The sequence below is a fragment of the Carassius auratus genome, chromosome 12 (assembly GCF_003368295.1).
Source record: "Carassius auratus strain Wakin chromosome 12, ASM336829v1, whole genome shotgun sequence".
Lineage (NCBI taxonomy): Eukaryota > Metazoa > Chordata > Actinopteri > Cypriniformes > Cyprinidae > Carassius > Carassius auratus.
The window spans coordinates 18,426,180-18,444,672 of record NC_039254.1 but is presented as its reverse complement, the minus strand read 5'-3'; positions in this window follow the sequence as shown (position 1 = coordinate 18,444,672).

Here is an 18,493-nt window from a genome sequence, read left to right as displayed (position 1 = left end):
ACTTTGCGCAGCGAACGACTCACTTTCCTCAGCGAATGACTCACTTTCCTCATCGAACGATTCACTTTCCTCACGAGTCACGCAGCGAGCGACTCACTTTCCTCAGCGAACGATTCACTTTCCTCAAGCAGCGAAGTTGAGCGAACGATTCACTTTCCTCACGCAGCGATCAACTCACTTTCCTAAGCGAACGACAGCCGGAGACCCACTTTTCGCAGCCAGAGAGCCACTTTCCTCTCGCAGCGGACCACTGACTCTCTCTTCATGTAGGGACTGAATATTATAATTAAAGTGACTTCTATATTGCATCCAAAAGAATATTTAGATATATTTAAATATTCAAAAAGGTTTAAACATTTTTTTTTTTTTTTACTTTCATTAAAATATTTCAATAAAATGAAATAATTGCCTATTGCAGATTTATGAATCCATGGTTAACTTTTTTTTCTGCAGTCACTGGGCTATATGTATTGAGACATTTTTAAATTTATATTTAGTAAAAAATAATAAAAAATAAACCTGAATTGTAATCTAAACATCTGTATTTTCATACAATTTAATACAATTGCTGTGTGAACACGTTCATGTGATTGGCTTATAAGTAAACAATCCCCCCACATGGGGTGCATTCTTGTGATTGGCTAAAAGAAGGCAGATATCTGATTGGTTGCTGATCATTCCCTGTTTAAAAAAAAATCATTTGTGTGTCGAGCCAAGTCAGGGGAGTCTCAAAATTCACACACAAATGCAGTGAAGTTCACAGACCGCAAGCAGTTTGTAAATCAAGATATATGTGTGTGTGTGCATCAGAAATACATTTCTGAATCTTGTCCTGTGCATTTGTGAATCTTGTCCTGTGCATTTGTGAATCTTGAGTGCATTTGTAAATGTTGTTTGCATTTCTGAATTGTGTGTGTATTTCTGATTTTTGTGTGCATTTCTGAATTTTGTATGCATTTGTGAATCTTCTGTGCTTTTTAAATTTTGTGTGTGCATTTGTGAATTTTGTGCGCATTTGTGCATCTTGTGTGTGCATTTATGAATCATGTGTGTGCATCTATGAATCATGTGTGTGCATATGTGAATGTAGTGTGTGCATTTATCTTTATTGAGACTCTTCTGGCTCCATAGTATATGCATACAGATTATAAACTTATTCATACTCATAAAAATGTTTCAAAATGTTAAATAACTGGTTTTTATGCTGCCATTTTATATATATAAACACTTTTTGTATTCTATTAGTTTTCTTTTCATGTACTATACAATTAACAAAAACAAAAAAGGCTTCTAACGCTTTGCTCTATTCTTTTTCTATTCTATCTGTTTTTTATTATTTATAATATTATTTTTAAAAAACTTGCCCCGTGTACTGCGTTTAAGCTAACTGAGACTTGTTATAGCACTTGTATATCATTGCTCTTTTGTTGATTTTGATGGCTTCCATTGGATAAAAGTGTCTGCTAAACTACTAAATGTAAATATGAATTTAAATGAAAATTACAAAAAAATTAATTCAATAAAATTATAATAAAAAATGCAAATGAATACAAATGATGCATTATAAACTACACATTTAAAAAAATCTAAATATTAATAAATGCTATTAAATAATTGTAAAATAAAACTGATTATATTGTATGTGTCCAATTTTGATCAAATCTTGATAATTTGTGGGCTTTCCTCAGCAAACCTTGGTACAGCATTAACTGATTAACTGAAATTAATCAGCATAAAATTAATTAAAACAGATGAAAATGCATAATCAACTAGCAGCCATAGTTCATACGGTTACATCAGACACTCGTTATAAAGAAGTGTGTCTTGATTAAACATGCGACTGAAGGCCGGCATCAGCTCAAACTGCTTTCAATTTGGACAACACTTCAAAGACCTTCAGCTGTTCTACACAAGCACTCTATGCATTTCCCACCATCTCTTCTGGCCTCCAAACACACTTTAAGGCATCTATGAAAGCTCCTGGTTTACCCTAAAGACAGACATATAGATAACCTGCCATGATAAACTCATAAACCCTCATGCAAATGTGAAACAAACCTGACACAATTAACACCATCTCTTACATTCAGACTCCACAACTGATGCAGAATGCTGTTGAAGCCCTAGTTTTGCTGTTGAGTCTTTGATTATATCCACTGGGACTCTCCGGGATGCTTTTTAATTTACCCTTAACTAGATTAAGCTATGCTTAAGCAATCTGATTTACGGCACACAACTACTTGGTTCATCTTTCACTCAGTGAATAATACATTGAATTGCTAATAGAGATTCAGATTAAAAGGATGCATGATGTCATTGCATGTGGCTTGCATAAATAGAGGTTTTAATGATGAGCTACTCCAAATATGATGACTGGCCTTGTAAAGATATATATTTAATAAATGCATACTTATTTACATGTTGTATGTGTGTGAGAATTTTTTTTTTTTACTGTATTGCATATGTCACACTGGTTTATAACTGTACTGTTGAAAAAGAAAATACGTGTTTGAATCACATTGTAGATTTTTTTTTTTTTTTAACCATTTGCCAAATAGTTTTAAAGCTATTTTATTCATAACATTTATGTACTTCATTGTAAAAGTAGTTTTTGTGTATTAATTACACCTACTAATGCACTGACTGCATACATAATTAAAACCACAATTATAAGACATTCTAACAATTATCTATTCCTTTTTAGACTTTTGGAAAGTTCAATGCATGAAAACACACGACAAATGAACCAAATATAATGCATTTAAACTGTAGCTTCAATTATTCATGAAAATATATAATGCATTATGTTGACCTTTTGGTAATTCTTACCAAATATTTAATTTATATGACTTTTGGTGCATCTCAAAAACATTTAAATGCTCATCAAATATCTTGATGATTAGACATTTTCTATTAAAGCTGCATTTAAACAGCAAAGGTTTAAAGCATTTTAGGTTGATATTTTTTAGCTGATCTTCAGGACACTTTTGGGAAATATTAGTGTTTACACTATAAATGTGTTTGAGTGATCGGATCACAAACCGTTCTGGACAGCTCAAAATGTGCTCTGCACTCGCGGTCAGAGTAAATGAGACAACCATGCAACCCAAACAAACCTGCACCTCCATGAAACTTCTCGTCTGAGAAAGCTCACGTCCAGAGATGGGAAAGGGCATTATGATATATTACAGGAACACAACAGATCTTCATTACCCTTTAAGGCTGAGTCTCATTCTGTGGCATTTGGAGCTCAGTTTATGACACAATGGCTGACGACTGAACGTCTCCCACAGCTCTCTGTTCATTAAATATAGATGAGCTCCTTTCTGAAGTGTTCAGTGGCTCTGATGTATGACCAAACTCCGGCTAAAACAAAAAGAAGTCAAACTCAAAGTTACCCCAAGGTAAAATCTCATGCAAAAGCATTTAACAATGTGAGCTTAATGCTATGAAACACTGGACAGATCCAGAATTAAAATAAATACTTTTGAAGAGCTGAATCAAAACATTTTTTTTTTAAACACAAACACACTCTCTCTCTCACACACACACACACACACACAAACACACACATCTCTCCTGCTGTTCTGTGTTTGAGAGGTTCAATAACTACAGCAGAAGATCAAAGATGGTGAGTATGATGCTGGGTTTTATGAGACAAAAAGAGACAATTATGAATTAAATACATAAACTTAGTGGGAAAAAAGTCACAATTTGGAGATTTGAAGTAGGGAATTGCACAATTTATGTCAGATTTGTGACATTTAAACCTGCAAATCTCAGAAATAGTTGTCATAGTGAGATATAAACTCAGATCTGTGAGACTTAAAGACAACATATTTATATTAAAAGCAAAAATTCAACATTTAAAATCAGAATTGTGAAATATTAAGTTTTAATTCTCAGATGCAAGATATAAATTGTAATTGTGAGATGTAAACTTTTCAAATGTGACAAAGTGTGAATTGTGAGATATAAAGTCTATAAATACAAGATTTCAGGTGAGAATTGAGAAATATATAGTCAGATATGAACTTGCAGTTATAAGACGTAAAGACAGAATTGTAAGATTAAAAAGTCACACTTTATTTATTTTCAATTCTGTGGTGGGAAAAAAATAAATAACTGAACTGTAAGATAAAAAAAAATCACAAGACATACACTCAACAATTTTAATCTCCTAGCAGAAACGGGCTTCCACAGTAAGTCGATTTTGAATAAAAGCATCTATTAAATGCATGTAAATGTAAAATTACAGAGCTAAAAGTACAGCCCAGCACTGGCAAAGATGATCTGCTGGACCTTTCTAAAAGGCTTTCCATTGATTAATGTGAATAAGTCTAATTATTAATTGAAATGCATTTTTATCATAATGTGGTTTTTGACTGTAAATAACGTCTTCTCATATCTTATTGTTTTAATACTGCATGGAAAAAGCTGATTAGTATGTGTCCTAAAAGATGCAGCAGATAAATATATCATCACACTGAAAAGAACTAAAGTGATTCTCTGCCTCACACTAAAAGGAGAGAATGGCATTCTAAGAGTCTGCACTCAAAGTCATTCTGGAAGAATCTGCATGAGCGATGAGATCAAGTGTCTGCGAGCTGTAACGCTATGCAGCGTGTCAAGATGAGGACTCTTGGGTTGCTATTCGAGGATCTTGTGTTCCTCCAGCCTTTGATGCAGTCAGATGAAAGCGTTTTAGTTGTGCATCTGTGAGCAGGAGTGATACACTACACTACATACAGTGCAATTCACTCCGGTCACACAGATTGGGATGCACATTAGCAGCATCAAAAAATGGTTCTTTCTGAAAAACTGTCTTGTTTTGTTTTGCTTGTATATTCTTTGATTTCCCATAAATATCTGGCTGCGTTACAAATTAACATCTTGGCCACTTCTGCCAATATCAGTGGAATAAAGAAAACTAATCAGGCATTATTTTTTATTATTATTATTATTGGCAATGAAACAGCACGATGAATGGATGGATGGATGACATTATTATCATCATAAAAACAGTCCTCCTTCTTTCCTGGCCCTATGGATTCATAAAAATACATATGGCTACCATCTCTCCAATGCCATGAGAGAAATGAAAGCAGCATGTGTGTGTTTTGGGAGTGACATTAAAAGTGGAGTGTTGCTCTGACATCCAATCAACAGAAACTGAGCAGCGTCCAGACCAGCATGCTGGCAGCAAATGAAGCGAAAAATAATACAGTAATTTGCATTATTATGGGACCCGTGGGGCAGACAAGAGAAAATAGTCTTTGAGACGCTAATGAGGAAAGATAAGGGCAGGTTAACACACGGGGTAATGAGATATAGCACGAGCTGATCCCCAGACCTGTCACTTATCATTCAAACTTCACCTCTGACTGCAGAGAGAGAGACGGGGGGGGGGGGAGACAGACAGAGGGGGGGGGGAGAGGGTGGGAGGGGGGAGGGGGGAGAGGGAAAACAACAACAAGGAAAGAGAAGAAGAAAAATGAAGGAAAGAGAAGAAGAGAAGAAATGAAGAACAAGGACGAGGAAAAAGTAGAAGAAAATGGAACAAATGAAACATGAGGTAGGAAGAAAAGAATGAATGGGGAGGAGGGGTAGAAGAAGATGATGATGATGATGATGAAAGAAGAAGAAAAGGAAGCAAAGAAGAGGAAAATGAAATGGATGAGAAGAAAAACTATCAAACAAAGGAAAAGGAAAGAAAGAAAAAAGAATGAAGGAAGAGAAAGGAAAGAAAGATCGAAAACAAAAAAATATTAAGAAGGATGAAGAGCATTGGGAAAGAAAAGTAGAAGAAGGAAGGAAGGATGGAAAGAAAAGGAAGAATAAAGGGAAAGATGAAGAAGGAAGGAAATTAACGGGTAGAGGGAAAGAAAAGAAAATGGGAGAAGACTGATGAAAACAGAGAAAAAGGGAAAGAGAAAGAGAAAAAAGAAATACAGAAGAAGACAAAGAAGTGGGAAAGGAAGGAAATCTAATCAACAATGTCTGCTATTAAACAGCTTCAGTGAAACAATCATTCATCATTTAACATGAAGGCAATGAGCTACAATGACCACTTGAAGAAATCCTGCATTTCACAAGATCAACAAACAGCTGACACACACACACACAAATACACATACACACAGACACACACACACACGTTTGTGTGGTCATCCCATAGGTGTAATGGTTTTTACCTCATAAGTCTCATAAGTCATTATACAGACTTGTGTCCTGATATGACACAAAAACAAGAGCACACAAACACACACACACACGCACACACACACACACTCTTGTTTTTGTATCATATCAGGACACAACTTTGTATGACATGGGTATGACACAGGTTTTACAAGGAAAGGGTAACTTATGAGGACATAACCCATGTCCCCATTTTTCAAAACTCTTATAAATCATACAGAATGAGTTTTTTTGAAAAAGTAAAAATGCACAAAGTTTCCTGTGAGGGTTAGAGTTAGGTGTAGGGTTGGTGAAGGGCCATAGAATATACAGTTTGTACAGTATAAAAACCATTACACCTATGGGATGAACACACTTTTGTGTGTGTGTGTGTGTGTGTGTGTGTGTTTAGCAGTCACCCGAGCTGAGGCGAGGAGCAGGAAACAGTGGAGATGTGGGAAACGCTTGAGGATGAACGACTCTGGAGTGGAGCCATGATAATATGGTAATGACTTTGCTGGGGGTCGCTGGGTTGGCATTTCACACTCTTTCACTCAAATTGTTTGCCAACAGTGCCAGTAAAAGTGACTACAGCAGCTGTCCAAACACTTCCTGAGAGCACACACGTATTTCACACTGATTACAATGTCACTGCATTCAACCAGCACTGTGTATGTCACAGACAAAAACCATGGAAGGATATATATATATATATATATATATATATATATATATATATATATATATATATATATATATATATATATATATATATAAAACAATGGGTGTAATCTAGTCAGCATTCGTAAATATTATTAAATAAATAATAATTTTACTTTGTATGAATGCTTTTATCTTTGTGAAAATAAATATTTAGGATGTTGGATAAAAAATGCTTATTTGCCTGTAACAAAAAGTTATATTTAAGTAAAACTAAAATCATACAAAAACGATGAGTTTTTACATCACGATTTGGTATGGTTTCGGTACAGCAGAGGGAAAAACTATACATATATTATTTTATTATTATTAAACAATGGTTTACTGAACAAATTACTTGAATAAATTGAATTACAATGAAAATTTTCTTCAGGATAAAAATCTACCTGAGGTTATGTTCTAAATAGGCAGCCCTTTTACATTACTATAACATTACAGTTAACAACAGACATCAAAACCTAAATTTAATCAAGCTACAATTTATTTTTAAATATAATAATAAACACTAAACGTAAAAAAAAAATGCAAACATGTAATGTTCTCTAGGGATAATGGTTTCAGTTGATGCACCGGTTCTCTTAGTATCCCTGTAAAGATGGGAGAGGGCATCAGGTTTTAAATTTTTGGAGGCTGGGCGATACGAGAGAGAGAAGTTGAACCGGCCAAAGAAGAGTGCCCATCGGGCCTGGCGTGAACTCACCCTATTGGCCAAACGGATGTATTCCAAATCCTTATGGTCCGTCCAAACCAAGAAGGGTTGCGCTGACCCCTCCAACCAGTGATGCCATTCACCCAAGGCCAGTCTGTCCGCCAACAGCTCTCATTGTAGCACCTGGCGTACGTGTTGGGTGTGTACCTGAAGTGAAGGAGAAAAAATAAGAATGTCATCAAGGTACACAAAGACAAACTTGTTAACCATGTCTCGCAACACGTCATTAACCAGGGCCTGGAAGACAGCTGGGGCATTTGTCAGGCCAAAGGGTAGCACCCTATACTCATAATGTCCCGAAGGAGTGATGAATGCTGTCTTCCACTCATCCCCCTCTCGAATCCTAACCAGGTGATAGGCATTACGGAGGTCCAACTTACTGAAGACCTTGGCTCCCTGCAAAAGTTCAGAGGCAGATGACATTAAGGGCAGGGGGTACCTATTCTTAATGGTAATGTCATTCAAACCTCTGTAATCAATACAAGGGTGCAAGGAGCCGTCCTTCTTCTTAACAAAGAAAAATCCTGCACCAGCAGGAGACGAGGAGGGACGGATGAGTCCGGCATCTAGGGACTCACAAATATATTTGTCCATAGCCTCTCTTTCTGGACCAGACAGGGAATATAACTGACCCCTGGGCGGAGAAGTGCCTGGGTGGAGGTTGATGGCACAATCATAAGGCCGGTGAGGAGGCAGGGACTTGCTGAAGACCTGCCGCAGATCGCAGTACTCCTCCGGCACCCCGGACAGATCAGCATCATCCACCTGCACAACAGGAAACACAGCACCAGGAAAAGAGGCAGAACCCAAACAAGACTGAAGACAAGACTGCTTCCAAGACAAAACTGAGTTTCTGGCCAAATCCACATGAGAGCCATGCTGCACCAACCATGGGTGTCCCAGAACCACGGGGGCACTCGGGGAGTCAAGAAGGTACAGCTCGGTTATCTCATGGTGATTGCCCGAAACGATAAGACTTACAGGAGTGGTGAGGTGAGTGATGGTGGTGATAGGGGAATCATCAAGAGACTGAACAGAGATAGGAGTAGAGAGGGGAATGGCAGGAATTCCCCACTGCTTGGCCAGTGCCGTGTCCATGAAACTACCACCAGCCCCAGAATCCACCATTGCCGAACAGGAATGACTGGAACCTCCAAACTGGACACCCACAGGAAGAAGTGTGCGGGAGGAGTGGGGGAAATTATGAGGAGCCCACCAGAATCCCCCTGGGTACTGATGGGCCCTGGCTTTTAGCGGGCATTTACAGATGAAGAGAAAGCCTCCCACAGTAGAAACATAAGCCCCGGGTGAGTCTCTCTTGCTTCTGCTGAGGAGTGAGATGCAGACGTCCCACCTGCATAGGTTCAGGGTCAGCAAGAGATGGCAAAGGCAGGACCTTGGTGGAGTCGCTGGTCATTTCTCCCACCCTCCAAGAAGTGCGAGCAGTCAATTGTTGGTGATGATGGCGAAGACGGTTCTCTACACAGAGGGCAAAGTCGACCAGATCATCAAAACTGCGTGGAAGCTCCTTGGTGGCGATCTTGTCTTGGATCTCCTCATCTAGTCCAGCACGGAACACAGCTCTGCAAGACCCCTCATTCCAGTCACATGCCACTGCTAAGGTCTTGAATTCAATGGAAAACTCAGTCACTGAACAGCCTCCTTGCCGTAGCCGTGCCAGCTGGGCTGCTGCCTCATCACCCTGAGCAGAACAGTCGAATAACTTGACCATCTTCCATCGAAAGTCCTCAAAAGAAGCACAAAAGGGAGCCCGGACCTCCCACACTGAAGTTCCCCAGGAGGGTTAAAACATAAGCCACCTTAGTCTCTTCCTGGGCATACAGGCGGGGCTGGAGGGCAAAGACTAGGGAGCACTGAGGCAGGAAGGCTCTGCTGGAGTTCGGGTTCCCATCATAGGGAGGTGGGTTGTTGGCATGAGGCTCAGGGTCATGACGGGTAGAGAAAAGGCTAGTGGGGTCCTCCGATCTTTTTCGAAGTTCCTGAAGCTGGGCAATCAGCTCCGACAGCTGGGCATTAAGGAACTCAACCTTCAGTGATCGCGAGCATGGAAGGCTGAAGAGTGGCGCTACCTGAAAGCAGGAGGAAGAGGGAAAAAACTAAACTAAAGGAAGAAAAACAAAATGGGCACGATCTCTGTGCAAGCTAAACGAGAGATGTGGACAAAGCTGAGACATGAGCGAGAACAACATGACGATCTCGCAACAGACAGCACACATGAGGAGACTAAATAGAGAAGGAGTGATTGTCATGATGCAGAGCAGGTGATGGTGACCAATAACAAGATAATAATGAAACAAGAGGGTGGAGATGGGCACCACGGTGACACAGAAGCACATGGTAAGTGTAAACAACCACACACACTATAGGGAAAAATAGACAGATCAGCCCGGGGATGTGACATGTAAATTGCACATAATGCAGTTTTTAAAATAAACTTCTAAATTAAATTAAACAATTTATTTGTGGTTGAAATACAATCTTTAAAACCTTGGCTGTCATAACTTCTTTCATAACAGATTTCTTTAAACATGCATTAAATAATGAAGACATCACTAACAGGTAAAATAAAATATGAGTATGTAGTGCAATATTTCACAAAATGCTCTTCTCTAGACTTCATTTCTCTTGTGAATACAACAAGCTGTGGACACTGACGACTTGCCAGAAGCAAATGAAATGCTACGTGACATTTCATTAAGAAGTTGATTTACTGATGTCTTATAATAATAATATCATCTGTTAACATGAGAGCCTCAACTCATGGCATCTAAACAGTAACAAAACAGATTCTCTTATAGATATCACATCGGACTCTGACGCGTACTGTACGTGAAGGCCAGTGAATCCGATGTAAAATCAACAAGATCTTGTTTTTTTGCTTGTCAGAATCAATATCCAGCACCATGAGGGACAGAAGAGAGGCAATGAGGTGACACACACAAAGAAAGAGATTAATGAGATTGTGTGAAATATGGCATTGAAGTGGATAGATACGATATAGATGGAAACAAGGAAAAAGATAAAAGAGACCTAAACTGTGTGTGTGTGTGTGTGTGTGTGTAGGAAGAGCTAAACTATCTGAAGGTCTTCTGAGCAGTGTTGTGGGTAACGCGTTACAAAGTAACGCGTTAGAGTACTCTAATTACTTTTTTCCTGAAATGTGTAACTTAACGCGTTAGTTCCGTGCGTAAGTAATCAGTAACTTCGTTATTTTTTTTTAAAAAGTAATCCGTTATTTTAAGGAAAGGAAAATCCCGACTGCAGCCTGCTTTTTTTCAGACAGTATTCCTAGGTCTACTGTGCCACCTGCGGATGTATCAGCGGAGCCGAAGCTCTGTGATCGTAAAGTCAATGGCTGTGATGCGTCTGTGCCCTGCGCCTGACCCTGTGTGTGTGTGAACTCCCGGCAAGATGGCAGAGAGGACAGCGTTTGGTTTATGGAAGTACGCACATTATTTTCAATTTGTCAACGAAAAAGAAAAGAACATAACGGTAAAATGCACACTCTGCTTTGGTGAAAAGCTTCTGTCGACCGCCAAAAATTGTACCTCAAATTTAACGCTACGTTTTAATCACTACTTTGAAGAGTAAATGTAAGAGGACTGTGTTAAAGCGAATTTAGGCTTGTGACTGTGAGTGACACTTTAATAATAATTAGTTCGGCTATTAAGCGATTTGTCATTTGCCTGTGTGGCAGTGAAGGATTTAATTCGGTTTGTTATCATTTTTGTTTGACAGGCAGCTGTTAATTTCTGTTAGATCATTGGCTGGCTGGTTGTTCATCATTTCTAAATGGATTTAAATCTGCAAGCATGTTTAAGGTTGTGTTTACAAGTAAGCATACTTGTACTTTGATAACTGCATTATTTAAAGTTAAAGAAAAAGCAGGAGTTATCTTGTGGTGCTCATAATATACAGTAGCCTAGGCTACCCGGGCTGGGTAACGTTAGGTGCGAATTTTGATTAATAATATGTTCTGTGATAATAAATAAATAAAACGCCATGTGGAATAGCCGATTGCTGACTGTCTTTCCTGTTATTGTTATCCTGCAGTGTTAATTTAGTCGGATGACTGACGTTATTCATTGTCGGGAGTCACGACTTCTAGGTGCATTTAAAGGGGCCGGGGCTGTGTCTGTCATGTGTGAGCCACTGCAAACGGCTTTTAATTTTTGGTAACGCATGAGTACTCTAACGCGTTACTTTTATGAATAGGTAACGCTTAGGGATGCACGATAATATCGGCACAATATCGGTATCGGCCGATAAAAGCTTAAAATGACCATTATCGGTATCGGCCGATATGAATATTTCTGCCGATGAGCCAAACCGATATTCTCCAAGTGAAATAATTGACCTGTTTTTCAGATGTGAATGTCTGTCTACATTTGTAAAATAATAAATTTATGGTAGAATCAGTACAGAAGAGATACATGGATTTCTCTTCAGTAAAATTAAAGTTTAAATATATCAGTATATATATTTGTAAATATATCAGTATATATTTGTATATATATCGATATCGGTATCGGCATCGGCCAAAATTATTTAGAAAATATCGGCATATCGAATATCGGCCAAAATCCAATATCGTGCATCCCTAGTAACGCTGTATCATAACTGATTACTTTTAATTGATGGTAACGTTGTAACCTAACTAACTACTTTCCAAAGTAACTATACCCAACACTGCTTCTGAGTAAATGTAAGATGGTAAAAGAAATCTACTCACAGATTCATGAATCATCTCTGCTAAGCACCCCCAAACAAAAGCGAAAGCACCCTCAGATAAAAATATTAATAGCGTATTAATTTTCACCATCAATGATTACACAGACAGCTGCATACACAAATTAGCTAAATTTATGCATAAACACGATCTTTCAAATTAGGGTATTATTTTCATCAAGCTTTCATGCATAGTCGGAGGGTGAACCAACTATTTAAATCTATTAAATGAAAACATCATAAAAACATCTTTTTAGGCTTGAACAAGACATGGGTTTCATGCAAAATATGTTTAGTGGGACTGAATTTGTATTTAATGTGTTTACCATTTAATTAAAACATTATAAATTGATAACGGTTCCTTCCAGTGAATAACATGTACAGAAATGACATTATCACTAACTTTGATCTATTGCATTCTCAAAGAACCAAACCATCGTTAAAATCACTGACGCTGTCTACACTAAACATTTCTGATTAAGCTGCACAATATTTTTGTGGAAACTGTGATACATTTAATTTAAAGATCCCCAGATGAAGAGAAAGTTAAAAAGAAGATTTATTTTAAATGATTTTTTTTTTTTTACATTATAAATTACTTTAATAATGAGGGCTGCAAACTAGCTTCATGTTATATGCCCTATGTACACGGTTGTCTCTGTGTAACAATGCCCAGTGTTTTGTCCCTGTTAAATAAACAAACAAATAAAACAAAAATCAAGGGAGATAAAAAATAAAGACACAGAGATATGTTTTACATTTTTTTGCTTTGATTTTACACTTTGCCAATAAAGTCAGTTTAAGTAGTGTGCAAATCTTCCAAACTCCAGCCTGCATCTGTAGACATTTTAATTATTCAGGAGTGAAACTGTGATACAAAACCCTCAAGCAGGAAAAAGCAAGTTTAAAATCATAAATTGTTTCTATGCTGTCCGACACACTTGGACAAATCATGATCGAAGACTTGTTTATTTGTCCTATGGGCATGCTGGTAATGATACCAGGACCTAAAGGAACACAGCAGCACTGTGTATTATATCAGAGAGGGGAGATTTTATTTCACTCACTCACCAACTAATGTAAGAAAAGCACAAACTCAGAGACAACATCACAAATCAAAATGTTGCAACTGTGTTAAACAAATGTTCCAAATGTTCAAGAAGTTACAATTGTCCAAAAAAAAATCAGAATGTTCAAAAAGTTCAGGATGTCCAAAAATTGCTAAATGTCCAAGAAGTTCCAAATGTCCAGCAAGTTCAGATTGTTCAAAAAGTTCAGAATGTCCAAAAAGTTCAGACTGTTCAAAAAGTTCAGAATATTCAAAAAGTTCAGAATGTCCAAAAAATTCAGATTGTTCAAAAAATTCAGATTGTTCAAAAAGTTCAGAATATTCAAAAAGTTTAGAATGTCCATAAAGTTCAGACTGTTCAAAAAGTTCCAACTGTTCAAAAAGTTTAGAATGTCCAAAAAGTTCTGAATGTCCAAAATGTTCAGACTGTTTCCAAAAGTTCCAACTGTTCAATAAGTTCAGAATGTTCAAAAAGTTAAGAATGTTCAAAAAGTTAAGAATATCCAAAAAGTTCAGAATGTCCAAAAAGTTCAGACTGTTCAAAAAGTTCAGACTTTTCAAAAAGTTTCAACTGTTCAAAAAGATCAGAATGTCCAAAAAGTTCTGAATGTTCAAAAAGTTCTGACTGTCCAAAAAATTATGAATGTCCAAAATGTTCAGACTGTTTCCAAAAGTTCCAACTGTTCAATAAGTTAAGAATGTTCAAAAAGTTCTGAATGTCCAAAATGTTCAGACTGTTTCCAAAAGTTCCAACTGTTCAATAAGTTCAGAATGTTCAAAAAGATCAGAATGTCCAAAAAGTTCTGAATGTTCAAAAAGTTCTGACTGTCCAAAAAGTTCTGAATGTCCAAAATGTTCAGACTGTTTCCAAAAGTTCCAACTGTTCAATAAGTTCAGAATGTTCAAAAAGATCAGAATGTCCAAAAAGTTCTGAATGTTCAAAAAGTTCTGACTGTCCAAAAAGTTCTGAATGTCCAAAATGTTCAGACTGTTTCCAAAAGTTCCAACTGTTCAATAAGTTCAGAATGTTCAAAAAGTTCTGAATGTCCAAAATGTTCAGACTGTTTCCAAAAGTTCCAACTGTTCAATAAGTTCAGAATGTTCAAAAAGATCAGAATGTCCAAAAAGTTCTGAATGTTCAAAAAGTTCTGACTGTCCAAAAAGTTCTGAATGTCCAAAATGTTCAGACTGTTTCCAAAAGTTCCAACTGTTCAATAAGTTCAGAATGTTCAAAAAGATCAGAATGTCCAAAATGTTCAGACTGTTTCCAAAAGTTCCAACTGTTCAATAAGTTCAGAATGTTCAAAAAGATCAGAATGTCCAAAAAGTTCTGAATGTTCAAAAAGTTCTGACTGTCCAAAAAGTTCTGAATGTCCAAAATGTTCAGACTGTTTCCAAAAGTTCCAACTGTTCAATAAGTTCAGAATGTTCAAAAAGTTCTGAATGTCCAAAAAGTTCCAACTGTTCAAAAGGTTCCAACTGTTCAAAAAGTTCATAATGTCCCAAAAGTTTAGACTGTTCATAAAGTTCCAACTGTTAAAAAAGTTCATAATAGAGGTGCTCCGATCACGATCGGCCGATCGTTAATGCGCATCTCGTCAGTAAAGCCGGTTCTCTAATCAGCGATTAATTCCATCAGGTGCGTGATTTCACATAGAGCAGCTGTTACTACACAGAGCCGTTGTTAACTGAGAAGATGGGCCAATAAACGCTTAAAATTAACGTGATTTGCGCATCTTCTCTATTAACAACGGCTCTGTGTAGTAACAGCTGCTCTATGTGAAATCACGCACCTGATGGAATTAACCGCTGATTAGATAACCGGCTTTACTGAGGAGATACGCATAACGATCGGCCGATCGTGATCGGAGCACCTCTAGTTCATAATGTCCCAAAAGTTTAGACTGTTCAAAAAGTTCCAACTGTTCAAAAAGTTCATAATGTCCCAAAAGTTCTGAATGTTCAAAAAACAACTAGATATCACATGGATAGATATCAACCATATGTTATGCATGTCAACTAAAATAAAAATAAAAATTTAAAGCACAATGAATAATTAAGAATGCTTTTCGTCAACGGAGCATGTTTACTTTACAAACACATGTTTCATAGCACCACTGAAAAAACTAAGACGTGAGTGAAGATTTCAGGAGAGATGCATCACGTTAAAATACAAATGCAATTTTACTGGTGGATTAAAAATTTAAAGCTTTTGTTTAAACGTTAAAATGACTGTAAAATAATAATATTTATTGTTATGTATTATTGTTGTTCTTAATAAAAATATTAAACAAAATAAATCCTTTAATATTTCACAGTGGATTAAAAAACAATTTAAAAAAAAAATATTTTACAATACATACATACATTTCAATAGTGATATTTATTGCTGCCTTAATTTCTTCATTTTCAAAAGAAAGAATATGGTGCACTTTGATAATTTTGGAGGAAGATGGTGGTGATTTGGGTTTTATTTTGATGAATCGTGCAGCCTTGAAACTTTTTAGCAATTATAAATAAAACTGATTATTGAAGCATTTAATAAAATATTATTTCAGACTTTTTACTTCAAAATTTCATGTTTAATCCAATGTTTCTTGCAGTTTCTTTATAAATAATTGTTACATTTTTTAGCAATTTCTTGAGTGTTTTTTTTTCAGTGTACATTACTAGATTAAAATTAATATAAGTCTAAGGCTTATCATAAAAGGTAAACCTTAAGAACAAGCTGCAACCTGTCTCTAGAAATTACACCTATATGTCCTTAGAGGCACTTTATGATTATTGTTATTATTATTATTATTATAATGTCTTGTGAAAAACCTCCATTTCCTGCTCCATTTGGCATCTGTTTTGTTCCATTTGAGGGCAAAGCTGTTATTAAGGTTAATGCAGGACAATAATGACAGACTATTCTCTGCCACCTTTTCACCGCAGTGAGAATAATGAACCCAACTTCACTGCACATTTCAGCTCAATTAAACGCTGAGGTTTTCTAAGAGGGGTGTTATTATTTTCTCTTGGAAAGTGGGTAATTATTTCATTTTCTTGTGCACCTCTTTCCATCTGAGGAAGCGGTTTGACTGAGCAGAAGACGGCGTAATAACGTCTTGGCGTAATAACGTCTTGGCGTAATAACATCTTGGCGTAATAACCTGTTCTGTTCAATAATATGTTTATTAATTATTTTAATGAATTATCAATTAATTTACCTATACATTAGTCACCATGTATTTTTATATAACAAAAAATTATATATATATATATATATATATATTTTTTTTTTTTTTTTTTTTTTTTTTTTTAATAGAGCAAATGTATTTAAAATGCAATGAATGAAGACAGATTTTAAAGCTAAGCAGTAATATAAAAAAATAAAAATCACATAAGCAATGTAACCACTTTAAGCCCACTATACAGTAAATAATAAAATTAAATAAAAATAGATTAAACCTGCATAGTAATATTTAAAAATGAATAAAAACTAAAATAAAAGATAGTAAAAATTACAAAAGCACATAACAAAAAATAAAAATAAAATACAATTAAAGTAAAAAAAAGTTAATTAAAAAAAGATTAATAAATAAAAATTGAAAACACTGAAATAAAACTTATTTGAATTATTATTCATAAATACCATTATATTTAATTTTTTTATCTGAATGGTTGCATGACAGTTTTTCCACAAAAAAAGAAAAATTAAGCCAAAAAAAAAACATTTGCATTTCATGTAACTGCATATCAAAAAGTTGAAATTGCTCAACTAATTTTGATGAGTTCACATAAAAACATAAGCTTACTGATGATATCATGTTTTACAGTGAGGATGTTATACTCAAGTCACTGTATGCATAACATTTTACATAAATGAATAGCTGTGGAATCACAGCTCATTCCTGTCTAAAACAAAGTTGCTGAAAGTGTTTTGTTCTTTGCTCACGTCTCATCCAGCTCTCAGACCGACTGTGAAGTGTAAGTCAGTGTTGTACTGCAGTGCAATTATGGAGCCACAGCTAAAGCCTAATTACTTTTCAGGAGCTCAAGGAACATTTAATCCTTCTTGAAAACCCCTTTTCTGTGTTGCAGAATGAAGGAACATTCATTAATTAGCCTGCCTTCAGGTGGAGACCCTTTCTGTCCTGATCTTAACACACTGTTGTGTTTCCTCTCACACTCAATTATTCTGTTTGAAGCCGATCACTGACATGAATGACAGCCAGTGTGTGTGTGTGTGTGTGTGTGTGTGTGAGGCTGCATCTGTCTGAGGATCTAGTGTCTTCAGTTTTTCTTGAATCCTGAAACTTTGGGTTTCCAGTGTAAATACTTAACTTCTGTGAAATACATTCAGCCTTTTCTCTCTATGTTTTTTGTTTGTTTTTGTTTTGTTTGTATGAAAAAAATCTGAAAGTGCGATTTTAAGCTAAATTTGTTAATTAGTTAATTCATGGAGAAAATACTGATAAAGTACATATTAAATATTCTTATAAATTTGATACAATTACAATTCAAATACAATTTATGATCAATATTTACAAAAACATACATATATTTGTTATCTTTATGTTAGTTTTGTTTTTTTGGATGTTGTTTATATGTAATTTTAAATATTTAAAAAAAGAGGAGTTACATGGAGGAATAACGTAATAACAACATCATCATAACATTGAAAACACCAATTTTATGTTTGAAATGAATGAAGGAGTGAATAATAAATGGTTTGAACAAAAATAAATAAAAGCTTTAATTGATAAAGAAATACATACCTATATTGAATAAATAATAAATAAAATAAAATAAAATGCATTAAATAAATGAATGTAAAAAATAAATAAATGACTAAATGAACTGAATATGTAAATATATTTATTTATTTATTTAATAATTAAATAAAGGCTTTGATAAAATGCATGCGCTAAATGCAAGATACATGAATAAATACACTTAATAAATAAAATAAAAATAATGGGTTTTTTTTATTAAAATAAAGAAACAAATTGAACAAATAAAGAAATAAAAGCTTTAATTAATACAGAAATGTCTTACATGCATAATGTTTTAATATATAA